Below are 15,103 nucleotides of genomic sequence, written 5' to 3' on the forward strand. Positions count from 1 at the left end.
GCAGGGATGGGCTCACAGAAGACAGAGCCTCTCACAGATGCTGGGTATGGAGATACCAGGCACAGGGTAAACATGAAAGAGGTAATTATAAGAACAGATCCTTCCAGCTTCATTCTGCAGACAAGAGGAGAAGGCCAGCGTGCTGATAGTAGTGACAGCAGTTGAAAGATATTAAGCAATGGAATTTTAGTAATGCCCTTGTATCGTCTTATCTGAGAGGTAGGTATTACTGTAACCTTCATTCCACAGAAGCCCAGAGAAGCTAGTGACCAAACCATGAGCCCTGAAACCAAGGGAATTCAAAGCTGTTTTCTCCACAGGACTCCCATGTAACCTTAACAAATCAGAGACTCCCAGAGTCTGTTTTTCCATTGGAATGAGAATGGCAGTAGTGACTCTTTCACGATGGCATCTTTGTGTTGACTGGGCCAAAGATGTGTGATGACTATGTCACAGTAAACAGTTGACGCATGCCACCGGCTCTTAACTATAGTTGCTTCTCTTCACAAGTGACTGTCTCATGGACATACCTGATCAGGGAAGGACAGGAACCTGTTTCCCAGATCTTTCTTGGTGTGCATTTGAGAGCTTTGGGCCACATTGTTCTTCACACTGGGACTTTTATAGGAAGCAGGAGTGGTGGCAGCATCAGCAGGAAGGTTAGTGCGTTGCAAAGTTGGGAGATCACAGCTCTGATGAATTATCAAGAATTTAGACCAAGGGAATAGGCTATCATCGATGAATGGTTATCTTTCTACCAGCAGAGATGGAGAGAGAAATATCTAAATACCAGAAGAAAGCGTGGGGAATTGTGTGGAGGGTGGGGTAGATCACAGAAGTGGCTTTGTTTAGGGTAGGGGTTGGGAGCCAGGCAAGACTAAAAATAGCCTCAGCAAAGCATGTAGAGAGATTTATAGTTGAGTCTAAAATGTGTTGGATGAAGCTTTGTCATTGGTTCCATGAACAAGCCTTTGGTGGAAACTCTGCCTCCCAAGAGTTATACAAAGTCTTGGCCCCAAAACATTGCCTTCTGGGACCCATATCTTTGACCCCAGCAATGGAGCTGCCTGAAAGCTAGAATCCAGATGTTCCCGCCCCCACCCCCAATCTCCCTTTTAAGTGCAAATCTAGACATCCTGGGATGATACTAGATCTGGTCATCTGAATCTAAGCTACCATCCACCAAACCACATGGGCTGGTAGCCTGGTTCTTACATCATAATGGGAACATCTCGGGCTTCATTCATCCCCATGGCAATAGAGACTGAGTCTGAGTTAAATTTGTCCCCATTTAACTATGCCCAGCACCCACCACTCATGAGTCACGGTGTGTGATCCTATTATGGGAAATGGCAGGGGGAGACACTCATTAAACATTAATGAGCATACATCTCCTTTTCCGTGCTATCAAAATATTGTGATGAGAAAAGCATATTTTATTAAAAGCAGACTTGGAATTTTTCTCTGTGTTGATTGTCAAAAGCTGCTTTACATCTTGGGGAAAAGGCTCCCCGGCATTTTAATTGTTAATGAGCAGTTGCCTTTTGGAGAAGAGGGGCCACAGAAGGAAGCAAGCTGGTCTTCAGACGACACCCACACTTGTCTTAGTGCTGTGACCCACAGTGTGTGAAGAGCAGTTTAACAGGGTTCTCTGGTTCTCACCAGTGAGGGCTGGTGATTCTCATGCTCAAGATGGGCAGCAGGAACTGGGGACTTAGGCAAGCGCAGTGCCAGGGCTGACTTCCATAGCCACACTCCCACCTAGAAGACACTGAGGTAATAAGCTTCACGGCACCATGGGGATGGTAAGAATAGGTCACATGAGAAGTGTCACTGCTGACCCCTTAAATACAATCCAGGGAAGTCTCCATCTTATCCAGCACTTACACCTATATGAGCTTTGTTCATCCAGGCTCAGAGACAAGTCTACCTATTTACCAAACACCATAGCCTGATGAAAAGCTTTGCCCGCTATGAAAAGGGAATACTTCCCTACCTAGACAAGGTATGTCATGATCTAACCCCATGTCCATTTCACCTAACTCTAGATACTAGTATGGTTTGTCTCAATCATTATCATAGTGTTATGTTCCGACTGGAGCCTTTCATTAGATGCTATGATTCTTGTTGAGGTCGCTAGACCATCTCAGAAACCTGACTCTGTGTGTTTCTGTAGTGAGACAGGGAAGATGCAGAGGTGAATTCTAGGGCCTTGCTCCTCCAGCATCCTGACTTATACACCTGTGTCTCAGATGACAAATTAAAACTGGGGGAACCACTTGGAATATAGTCAGTGTCCTGAACCACTTAACTGTGTCTAGGTAAGGGATGATAAGGCTTCTATTTACTCTACAGGAGCCTAAATGTCCTGGGTTTTTCATTAATGGCAAGTAGAAAAACAAAAACCACATTGTTATCATCCCTGAGCCCCATGCTAAAGGCTTGGAAGCTCTGACTACTTTTCCTTCTCAACGTGACAAATATGTACATAACATACGTAACATATATGTTACGTATGTTATATTTTGTTATGTGTATGTGCATATATATCATATTATATATACTTCATATAGATCAGCTAAAAGGAGGAAAGGGTGACTCTGGACCACAGTTTCAGAGTATCAGTCTCTGGTCAGTTGTTTATGCTTTATAATGATTGAAACATGTAGCGGAGAAATGCAATATCCAGGAAGAAATGAAAGTAGGAAGAGGCCAGTGTCCTGGTATCTCCTTCAAGAACATACCCCTAGTGACATAAGTTTCTTCCACATACCCTAATCCTTACCGCCTCCACCACATCTCACACTTGTAGCCTAAGCCCTCTAGGAGACATTTAGGATCCAAATCATATTATTCTCCATGTTTCCAATAAAAATAACCACTCTCCCTGCTTTACAGTGACTCTAGCCCAATCACCAGACTTAGCCCTCTCCTTCAAGCAGGGGACACAAAGGGCAAGGACAGGAGGACCAGATGGAGGCCTCTTCTCCTCTCGGAAGTTGTCTTCTCCCAGGGAATGCCAGAGGAGGGACTTCCGCTGCAGATTTCTGTGCTTACCCCCACTCACAGCTGGTAATCAGAGAGGAGCACAGCTGTCGAGGGAGACAGTGAAAACTGTGTCAACGGAGCAGGCAGGCACACTCTGGACTCTGAGCTCCAAGGCTCTGATGTGTGCACTCCTGTCACCTCTCTGGACAGCTGTATAACAGTGTTCGCATAAGAAGGAAAAGGAGGCATAGAGGGCAACAAGGATTCAACAGCCCAAAGTAAGGAAAATGATGGGCAGGGTCCTCATATTACTAAGTAAAAAGCACTGTAAGTCATCTGTGTTATTGTTAAACCGAGCTAGGATAGGATATGGTCAAGCAATGATCTAGTAACAATTGCTTTCAAGTCTCGGCCCCCTCCTTACTGTGTGAACAAAAGTATTTGCCACACCCAAAGTTCAGGTTGCTCTGTGCATTTCCTGTTTTTGTCTAAATCTTAGAAAAGATGGACACACAAAGGAAAGCATCTGGAATAAGCAGCCACATCTTCCTACCCTGTAACTCCACGACATGTAAGCTACTGGATCTCTTTTTTTCAAAAGCATATTCCCAACTTTACCCTAAATAGAAAATCCCATTATCATCCAGTAATGTAACTCAAGGCCCCAAGGCCACCTTGTCACATTTCACACTGGTGAGGGAATCAAATTCTTTCCTCGTAAAGTCAAAAAGAAAAGGGTGGGTGGAAGCTGTGTTTTCAAATATAGTTCAGGGTCAACTTAGAACCATTGCCCTCAAAGGAGGGTTTAGTGATAACATGAAAAGCTAACACTGCAAATGATTCTTCGGTGGGTTGCTATTTTTATCTCATCTGTCAGAGATCACAGTGTGGGTGGTGTTTCAAGGAGAATGTTTTAAGTCAGAAAGACCTAGATTTATTTCCGGTTCGGTTCTTCCAATTTACTAGCTCTAGTTATCTTTTAAGTTTTGCTTTAATACCAAGAGAATAGAGGTAATAATAATGTGAATCTCCAAGACCAGAGAGCTACAAGGATTCAATGCCCAATGTAGAGAAAGTAATGGGCAGGGACCTCATATTACTAAGTAAAAAAACCAGTGTAAGTCATCTGTTGTATTACTGTTATTAAACAGAATTAGGACAGGATAGGTTTAAGCAATTACCTGGGACCAACTGCATTCATGTCTCCTTTCCCTTCTTACTGTGTGAACTTAAGCAAGTTACATAGCTTCTCTGTGTCTTCATTTCCTTATCTGTAAACTCACAGTATTTATCTATACTTCTTGTATAGATTGACATTTATAATTCCTGCATAGATTAACTGACTTGATACAACTTTCTACACTGACAGATGTTTTAAATCCATTCCGTCAATACGGTGCATATCAGACATAATGAGGTTTTTGAATCCTAAAAGAGATAGCAGATTCCACCAAAGTCAGAATTATTGCAAATTTCACTTCACTTTAATTCATTTAAGTCTAACATAAGCCATCTGAGCTAGTGACTACCATCTTTATCGGCATGGGCTTCTAAATGACTTGACCTTGGCAAAGCTATTGGCATCATTTAGTAAGTGACGGCCTACATGGTAGTGGAGAGCCATACCTACTCTGCAGCTGATGAGCAGTTTACAAACAAGCAACAGCTTATTTCCAGCAGTGACCATGGGGTGAGTAGGCGGGAAGAAATTCAATTTCCAATGAGATGTGGAGGCATGATTGAAAGCACTTCAAATAAGTACTGTTTGGTGAATCTAATAAATTCTGTGAATCAAATTGCCAACCTAAGTCATTTTAACTCTTTCTGAAAGTTTTCCTTCCTTTCAGTTCTCTCTCTGTGTGTCTCTCTCTGTCTGTCTCTGTCTCTGTCTCTCTCTCTGTCTCTCTCTCTCTCTCTCTCTCTCTCTCTCTCTCTCTCTCTCTATCTGAGTAGCAGCTCACTATTGCTATCCTGCTATCTATACAAGGCAGAACTCAGTGCATTGATATTAACAAGTACACTTACCTTGGAATGACATATTGTGGCTGAGTTTTAAAACTAGATATTTTAAATAAAATTAGTTATAGTAGTTACTTTTCTGTTGTTGTCATATGCAGAGGAGTAAGAGTCTATCAAGGCAGAGAAACGTGGTAGTCAGGGATGGCAGTGGGAACAAGAGGCTGAGAGATCACATGCTCAACCACAAGAAGGAAGAAGAGAGTGAACTGGAAATGGAGTGAGGCTGTGAAGCCTCAATGCCCAACCCTAATGATGTACTTTTTCCATCAAAACTTCATCCCTAATCATCCCCAACTGGGAACCAAGTATTCAAATGTCTAAACCTATGAGAGACACTTTTTTCACTTAAACCACCACAGCAGTGAAACACTGGGGCCATGAGCTATCTATAAAAACATGAGCCATCTCCAATGGCAGCATGTCCTCTGTCCATTTTCTGGTCTCTGCTCCCTGTCATAAGCACACCTCTTTAAACCAGTACCTATGGTGCTGTGCCTTTACCTAAGCTCCTATGGATTTCCCTAAGGTCTCCCTTTTAAGCTTTATCAGAAGAGAGAAAGAAAGAGAGAAGGGAAGAGAGAAAGAGAGGAAAGAAGAAAAAGGAAAGAAATAAAATGAAAGAAAGAAGAGAAAAAGTGAGAGAGTGAGTAATGTTGACATAGAAATTTTATCACAGCATAAAAAAGTGAACTGTTCAAAACACGGGAAGAATTCAACACAGACTCTTCCCCCACAGAACCATTGCTCTCTGTTCCACAGACACCATCATATCTCCCTAAGTCAATAGATACCATGAAAGTGTTTTATTCTATTCTAAGAAAAAGGGAGGAAAAATGACACTCAAAATTTCTAAGAAGGACAGTTAAGTATTGTGTTTATGTTGTTCTGAGTTTTTATGATTCAGCACCCTCTTAAGAGTCAGGGACAGGAATTTGTAATTTTGGAGGCTAGAGACAAATATAAGAAAATAGATACCAAACCTTTGTTAGTTGCAAAGCAAGTACACAACAGTGTAAACAGAGTCCTCCTCCATCAACCACTGCTCTCCAGCCTCCTGCAAATGACAGTATTTTTTTTTATGAACACTAAATATTTTTTATTCGATATAATTTATTTACATTTCAAATGATTTCCCCTTTTCTAGCCCCCCCCCACTCCCCGAAAGTCCCGTAAGCCCCCTTCTCTTCCCCTGTCCTCCCTCCCACCCCTTCCCAGTTCCCCGTTCTGGTTTTGCCAAATACTGTTTCACTGAGTCTTTCCAGAACCAGGAACCACTCCTGCTTTCTTCTTGTATCTCATTTGATGTGTGGATTATGTTTTGGGTATTCCAGTTTTCTAGGTTAATAACCACTTATTAGTGAGTGCATACCATGATTCACCTTTTGAGTCTGGGTTACCTCACTTAGTATGATGTTCTCTAGCTCCATCCATTTGCCTAAGAATTTCATGAATTCATTGTTTCTAATGGCTGAATAGTACTCCATTGTGTAGATATACCACATTTTTTGTATCCACTCTTCTGTTGAGGGATACCTGGGTTCTTTCCAGCATCTGGCAATTATAAATAGGGCTGCTATGAACATAGTAGAGCATGTATCCTTATTACATGGTGGGGAATCCTCTGGGTATATGCCCAGGAGTGGTATAGCAGGATCTTCTGGAAGTGAGGTGCCCAGTTTTCGGAGGAACCGCCAGACTGATTTCCAGAGTGGTTGTACCAATTTGCAACCCCACCAGCAGTGGAGGAGTGTTCCTCTTTCTCCGCACCCTCTCCAACACCTGCTGTCTCCTGAATTTTTAATCTTAGCCATTCTGACTGGTGTAAGATGAAATCTTAGGGTTGTTTTGATTTGCATTTCCCTAATGACTAATGAAGTTGAGCATTTTTTAAGATGCTTCTCCGCCATCCGAAGTTCTTCAGGTGAGAATTCTTTGTTTAACTCTGTACCCCATTTTTTAATAGGGTTGTTTGGTTTTCTGGAGTCTAACTTCTTGAGTTCTTTATATATATTGGATATTAGCCCTCTATCTGATGTAGGATTAGTGAAGATCTTTTCCCAATTTGTTGGTTGCCGATCTGTCCACTTGATGGTGTCCTTTGCCTTACAGAAACTCTGTAACCTTATGAGGTCCCATTTGTCAATTCTTGCTCTTAGAGCATACGCTATTGGTGTTCTGTTCAGAAACTTTCTCCCTGTACCGATGTCCTCAAGGGTCTTCCCCAGTTTCTTTTCTATTAGCTTCAGAGTGTCTGGCTTTATGTGGAGGTCCTTGATCCATTTGGATTTGAGCTTAGTACAAGGAGACAAGGATGGATCAATTCGCATTCTTCTGCATGCTGACCTCCAGTTGAACCAGCACCATTTGTTGAAAAGGCTATCTTTTTTCCATTGGATGTTTTCAGCCTCTTTGTCGAGGATCAAGTGGCCATAGGTGTGTGGGTTCATTTCTGGATCTTCAATCCTGTTCCATTGATCCTCCTGCCTGTCACTGTACCAATACCATGCAGTTTTTAACACTATTGCTCTGTAGTATTGCTTGAGGTCAGGGATACTGATTCCCCCAGATTTTCTTTTGTTGCTGAAAATAGTTTTAGCTATCCTGGGTTTTTTGTTGTTCCAGATGAATTTGATAATTGCTCTTTCTAACTCTGTGAAGAATTGAGTTGGGATTTTGATGGGTATTGCATTGAATCTGTATAGTGCTTTAGGCAAAATGGCCATTTTAACTATATTGATTCTACCGATCCATGAGCATGGGAGGTTTTCCCATTTTTTGAGGTCTTCTTCCATTTCCTTCTTCAGAGTCTTGAAGTTCTTGTCATACAGATCTTTCGCATGTTTGGTAAGAGTCACCCCAAGATACTTTATACTGTTTGTGGCTATTGTGAAGGGGGTCATTTCCCTAATTTCTTTCTCAGCCTGCTTATCCTTTGAGTATAGGAAGGCCACTGATTTGCTTGAGTTGATTTTTTAACCTGCCACTTTGCTGAAGTTGTTTATCAGCTGTAGGAGCTCTCTAGTGGAGTTTTTTGGGTCACTTAGGTAGACTATCATGTCGTCAAATGTCAGTATTGATGGACCAAACCCAGATACTAATTGCAGAGATAATACCTGGAAATAAAGTAATCGGGTGTGACACATAAAATTATCCAAGAAAATTCTGTACTGTGATCATAGTCAGATCAAATACCCACCCACAATGGCAAAACATACCAGGCAACCTTTTAAATACATGTTGGGCATTCCTAATCCCAAACTCCAAAAGCCAAAACTGTCTGAGCTCCCACTCACCATGCAAACACATTCCAGAGTTTGAAGTATTTCACATTTTGGGTTTTTATCAATTAGGGATAGTCAGCTAGTAAGGTGTATAAAAATATCATAAAATTTTTCAAGCCTCTTATACCTAAACTTCTGGTCCCCAGCAATTTAGATAAGGAAACATTCCGTCACAGTCCTTAGTAAGCTGGAAGGATATGTTTTTCCACAACTCAGAAAGCTAGGAGCTAGAAGCTAGCTCAGCAGTATAGAAACAGTTCTTAAACTAGGGCTCTTGGACCCTGGAAAATAATGGATAGTCTTCATGGTTCAGAGTGAATTCCCTGCAAATACATTTAGATAGTACTGGATACATCTATGCTGTGTAGCGAAAGGATTAATAGCAGCTGGCAGTGTTATTTCTTTTCAAATGTTATTACTGTAATAACTATCATTGTTGCTATTATTTAAATGTGTTTTTTGACAACTTCATACATGCATGTAAAGCATTCTGATTGCTCTTGCCCCAACCTCTCTAATATCCTTCCTACTCCTGTCAACCCCCTCCTTACATTCCTGTCTTTTTATTTTCCTTTGTGACTCACTGAAGCAGGGCCCCTGTGTGTGACCATGGATTTGGAATTATGCACTGGGGCATGCTGGGTTCCATCAGTAGCCAATAGTCGAGCAAGGATGGATAGTGTTCTACAAATCATTCTAGATCTATGATTGACTGTTGATAGGCCCAATCTGGTATAGAGCCTGGGGACAACTAGGTTCTTTAATTAAGAGGTTTTTGGTCATCCTTATGATGACAATGGTGAAGGCAGTTGTACCAAAATGCTTATCCATTGGAGTCGCCAGAGCAAGCATTCTTACCAAAGGTATCCAGGTCGCCTTCCTTTTTCTAAGTTAGAAAAAAACTACTTTTAAATTTTTAGTGGCCCTCAAAGTTATTTTAATTAGACACACTAGAGTATTAAACTGAGGACACCAAAGGGACGAAAACAAAACACCTGGGAAGAAAGTGACAGATTCAATCCCTCAGCATGTCAGTAGCCGTGGCTTTTAAGGGTGGAAGTTAGGGACAAGGAAGAACTTTGCCTCTCAAGCGATATTTGGCAATTTCTAGATACTTGTAGCTGTCATCATTTTGGGGTGTTGTTGGCTATTGGCATGTAGTGGGAAGAAGTCAGAAATGCTGCTATATACCTTCTTGGCACAAGACAACCTCCCCCTCCCTCCAGTTGAGATGCATTCAGTCCAAAATGTCACTGGTGTTGAAGTTGGGAAACCTGGTCTCTAGTTGGCTGTTGGCTTTGTTACAGCCTTTAGACAGAGTTAATCCATTCACTTTGCACCACCCAAGAAGCTACGAAAGTAACTTCCAGCCATGGCCCCATGTTTCATGAGTTGGCCTGTCTCCTCTTCCTTGAACTTTAGTTAGATTCAGCTTTGTTAAGGCTCCAAAGCTACTTTGCTCTTGGTGAGCCTGTGGACATGAGAATAAAGTAATTTTGATTGTTCAGTTACTATTCAGTTTTGTAACTTCCAGTGTCCTTAGACATCATGTCCTGAGTTCTAAGTCAAGGCTCTTTCATAGAAATTCTTTTATCTTATTCTGGCCAGTGGCTTCAAATTTTCTTGTTAGATACTTATTTCATTAAAAAAAAATTGCCAACAGCAATGATCCTACTTAAGAAAATCTTTTCCTCTTTAAGGGATGATTATGATATGAATATCTTTTTCCTGTGTGCCTTGGAGCTGGAAGAAATGCAGTTCTTGTGTGAAAATTTGCATAAATCATGCTTTTCAATGGAGCTGGTCCTTAGTAATGAGTCTGAGTGCTCAAAAGAAACAAATTATAGATTCTACCATCTGGGCTTCTAGCTTCCTGTTCCAGAGTTGACTGAGGCCTCTGTAATTGTAAGTTCCCACTGGTTACAGTAATGACCTCTTCCCAGCATACAATCCTTTCCTTCAGATACGCCTACTTCTCTCTCTATCATTATTAGCTCGCCCTACCCTCAGTGCCCCTAAACACATCCTACGAATGTGGACATGAAATAAACATGATGAATTGGTTGAAAGTTTTATCTTTCTGATAGAATTTCTTAAGTCCCATGCACATAAATTTAGTCACAAACCAGAAAAGCAAAACCGTAAGATTTTATTCTCAGTTGTAAAGTCGGTAAGCAAGGGTCCTCTTCTCTAGGCAATGTTCTTTTTCTTAATCTCCATTCATAAGAAAGTCTCAGATCTGTGTGTATGCTCATATATTATATACTGGCTAAAGGGGAAAATGTAATAATGGTGGGTTGTTGCATAGAAAATTCAAGCAACCAGTAAATGCCACTTTAAAACAATTCTTCCAACATACTATTTGCTGGGCAAAGGGTAGTCATTCAAGTCTAAAGCAGCACTAATGTTTTAAGAAGCTTGAACTGTGATCTCAGGACTACTTGCAAGCTGGTTTTGTGCATCATCTCCTTCCATCCTTTTGTTAATAGGATAAAACTGTCATCATCATATCTTCTTCATCTTTATCATCTTGCTCTCGAGTTAATTTGGTTTTATACAAATCCATTTATTTGGCATTCCAGTCTCTAAGCAGATAAGTAAACTCACTGCTGCCTGCCCATTTTCTAATACATTGATTTTATACTGAGAAAGTCTTCTAAGTATGTCACACTTAGAAAACAATAACATAAGAGATAACAATATCATTCTATATGCATCATCCCATACAAATATATGCCTTTTTAGAGACAAAATTGAGCCTACTTATAGTTCTCAAAAAAGTATAAATGGCTAATTACCATGTAAAAAATAGACAGCTTTAGCGATCAAGCAAACGAAAATCGATGTTGATTATCAGAATTTAGAAGGCAGCTTTGCAGCATTAGACTTCAGGTTAACAAGAGTATTGAGGTCACCCATGCCTTCTCAACAAGGGTTTTTTTGTTGGGTTTATAGTACTACATATGAATCCCCTCTGGTAGAGGTGTTGAGCCTTAGATACAGGCAGAGCATAGTTGGTTGCTACCCTAACAGCTGTGTACCACTATTGTACCAACAGGAACAACTTGCCTGGAGGTTAGTACTGTAGACCACAGGGTTCACAGCTGAGTAAGACCTTCTCAATGCCTTTTCTACGCATTTCCCAGGAACCCATAGAGCACAAATGTTTCTTCAGCTTTAATCAGAGAATCCTCTTCTAGTGATAAACTGTAGTGATCACAGAAATTCAGGGATATTGAAAGTGCTGAGACTAAATTAGAGTTGAGTATTAATCTGTAAATATCATCTGCAAATGTATCAATCCTTCTAAGCCTCGGGCAATCAAGGAAGAGGGGGAGGACAACATAAGAGCTAAAGAAGGGCTATGAATTCCTGACCTCTGGCCATAGATAGCACAGTCAATACAGTCACAACGTCATCATATTCCTGGAGCTGTCAACAGTCAGTCATGGATCAGAGAGGTCCAGCCTGGGCTCTACTTCTTCCTCTAAACTATTGGCTACTGATGGATATTCTGGGAGGGGCTGTTATTACTTTCAGTTGTGTGTCCAAGTAATCATCATCATTAGGCCCTCATGGACAGTTTCAAATCTGTGTCACACAGGTGTGCTGTTTAACTCTGAGGGTGTCAAAAAAAAAAACATCACAGCAAAAAAAAAATGTGAATGTGGAAATGGGACTTCTACGGAGGAGGGAACACAGTAAGAGCAGAAGGGAGATTAAGCAGGGAGTTATGGTAATTAGAGCACATGTTATACATGTGTAAAACTGTCTAAGAACAAACTCAATAAACATTTTAATTTTTGAACTGCCTTAAGATTTCTTCTTACCCTAGTTAGAGTAGCTATCATCAAGGAAACAGACAACAAATGTTGAGGATATAGAGGAAAAGGGACCCTTAGATACCATTGATAGAAATGCGTACTGATGCAGACACTACGAAAATCAATATGAAGGCTTCTCAGAAATCTAAAATTAGTATTACCATATGGCCCAGATATACAACTCCTGGGTATATACCTAACGGAATTTAGTCAGCAGAACAAAGAGCTACCAGAATAATAGAAAAGCTGTGGAACCAGCAGCCTAGAGAGCCATCGACCGATGAGCAGATGAAGGAAACAACGTATGTAGACGCCACAAGGCAGTTTTATTCTATCATAAAGAAGATGTCATTTGCAAGAAAACAGATGGAGATGAGGATCAACATGTTAAATGAAATAATCCAGACTCAGAAAGACAAATATTGCATGTGTTCACCCATATGATGAATTTAGAGGGTTTTTTTTTAAGCATGAAAGACTATTTAAGAAGGTGACCAACAAGTCAAGGAACAGGTAGCAAGAAAGGTAATGGTGGGTGTTGCCAAAGGATATTGTGCGCGCGTGTGTGTGTGTGTGTGTGTGTGTGTGTGTGTGTGTGTCTGTGTGTGTGTGTGTCTGTGTGTACATGGTATAACAAAGTCTTTAATTTTATAGAATTAATGTTAGTAAAAATAGAGAAAAATGAATGAATTATTCACCCAAGACTGTAGAGAGCCTTATTGAGGTGTCATGCCACCTGGCAGGAACTTGACATCGACTAATATGAAGTTCTTCTCCCAGCCTTTGCATGGGAACTCCTGTGTCAGCCATAATCCCCTCCACCTAGGATGGAGTACTCAGACCAATGTGAAGCCCATTGTTCTTCAAGGACCTGCAGTTTCCTGAGAAACACTAGCCACCTGTGGAGCAACTGAACCAGTTCTGCTGAGAAGCTTCCAGCCTTTGGGGAAGGGTTTTTCCACTGCCTATATATTTGGAGTTCTCCATCAAACTTTGAGACCTTGAACAGCAATGTTATCTTGGTCTCCATCTGTTTTATCTGCCTTCCTATACATCCCCAGCTTCCCTTCCAAGTAACCATTTCGATGTAACTGACTTACACAAGACCATAACCTAAATAACTGTATCACTAACATTGACCTGTTTTATATAAAGCTCTGACAAACACCTGATAGTATGGGAGATTGTTCTAGGTCCATAAATAGCCTCATATTCTCTGAAATTCTTCCCTCCTGGAATCAGACATGACTGTAGATGAAACCTCTTGTACCCATTTTATCATGGAGGTTCCTTTTCTTCAACCCCAACAAGGACTCTCCTTAGGGGTTTTTCTTTTCTTTTTTCTTTTTCTTTTTTTTTCTTTTTTTTATTCGATATATTTTTTATTTACATTTCAAATGATTTCCCCTTTTCTAGACCCCCACTCGCCGAAAGTCCCATCAGCCCCCTTCCCCTCCACTGTTTTCCCACCCAACCCTTCCCTCTTCCCTGTTCTGGTTTTGCCCTATACTGCTTCACTGAGTCTTTCCAGAACAAGGGGCCACTCCTCCGTTCTTCTTGTACCTCATTTGATGTGTGGATTATGTTTTTGGTATTCCAGTTTTCTAGGTTAATATCCACTTCTTAGTGAGTGCACACCATGATTCATCTTTTGAGTCTGGGTTACCTCACTTAGTATGATGTTCTACAGCTCCATCCATTTGCCTAAGAACTTCATGAATTCATTGTTTCTAATGGCTGAATAGTACTCCATTGTGTATATATACCACATTTTTTGCATCCATTTTTCTGTTGAGGGATACCTGGGTTCTTTCCAGCTTCTGGCAATTATAAACAGGGCTGCTATGAACATAGTGGAACATGTATCCTTATTACATGCTGGGGAATCTTCTGGGTACATGCCCGGGAGTGGTATAGCAGGATCTTCTGGAAGTGAGGTGCCCAGTTTTCGGAGGAACCGCCGGACTGATTTCCATAGTGGTTGTACCAATTTGCAACCCCACCAGCAGTGAAGGAGTGTTCCTCTTTCTCCACATCCTCGCCAACATCTGCTGTCTCCTGAATTTTTAATCTTAGCCATTCTGACTAGTGTAAAGTGAAATCTCAGGGTTGTTTTGATTTGCATTTCCCTAATGACTAATGAAGTTGAGCATTTTTTAAGATGCTTCTCCACCTTCCGAAGTTCTTCAGGTGAAAATTCTTTGTTTAACTCTGTACTCCATTTATTTGGTTTTCTGGAGTCTAACTTCTTGAGTTCTTTATATATATTGGATATTAGCCCTCTATCTGATGTAGGGTTGGTGAAGATCTTTTCCCAATTTGTTGGTTGCTAATTTGCCCTTTTGATGGTGTCCTTTGCCTTACAGAAACTTTGTAATTTTATGAGGTCCCATTTGTCAATTCTTGATCTTAGAGCATAAGCTATTGGTGTTCTGTTCAGGAACTTTCCCCCTATACTGATATCCTCAAGGGTCTTCCGCAGTTTCTTTTCTATTAGCTTCAGAGTGTCTGGCTTTATGTGGAGGTCCTTGATCCATTTGGAGTTGAGCTTAGTACAAGGAGACAAGGATGGATCAATTCCCATTCTTCTGCATGCTGACCTCCAGTTGAACCAGCACCATTTGTTGAAAAGGCTATCTTTTTTCCATTGGATGTTTTCTGCTCCTTTGTCGAGGATCAACTGGCCATAGGTGTGTGGGTTCATTTCTGGATCTTCAATCCTGTTCCATTGATCCTTCTGCCTGTCACTGTACCAATACCATGCAGTTTTTAACACTATTGCTCTGTAGTATTGCTTGAGGTCAGGGATACTGATACCCCCAGAATTTCTTTTATTGTTGAGAATAGTTTTAGCTATCCTGGGTTTTTTGTTATTCCAGATGAATTTGAGGGTTGCTCTTTCTAACTCTGAAGAATTGAGTTGGGATTTTGATGGGTATTGCATTGAATCTGTATATTGCTTTTGGCAAAATGGCCATTTTAACTATATTA

The 15,103-nt window shown here is 40.9% G+C and overlaps 1 protein-coding gene across 1 annotated transcript in view; it reads left to right on the forward strand.

Annotated features, from left to right (window-relative positions):
• F13a1 (coagulation factor XIII A chain) overlaps positions 1-15,103 on the forward strand; it is a 182,620-nt gene that overhangs the window by 155,102 nt on the left and 12,415 nt on the right. The window lies entirely within an intron of this gene.

The sequence above is a fragment of the Apodemus sylvaticus genome, chromosome 14 (assembly GCF_947179515.1).
Source record: "Apodemus sylvaticus chromosome 14, mApoSyl1.1, whole genome shotgun sequence".
NCBI classification, from domain to species: domain Eukaryota; kingdom Metazoa; phylum Chordata; class Mammalia; order Rodentia; family Muridae; genus Apodemus; species Apodemus sylvaticus.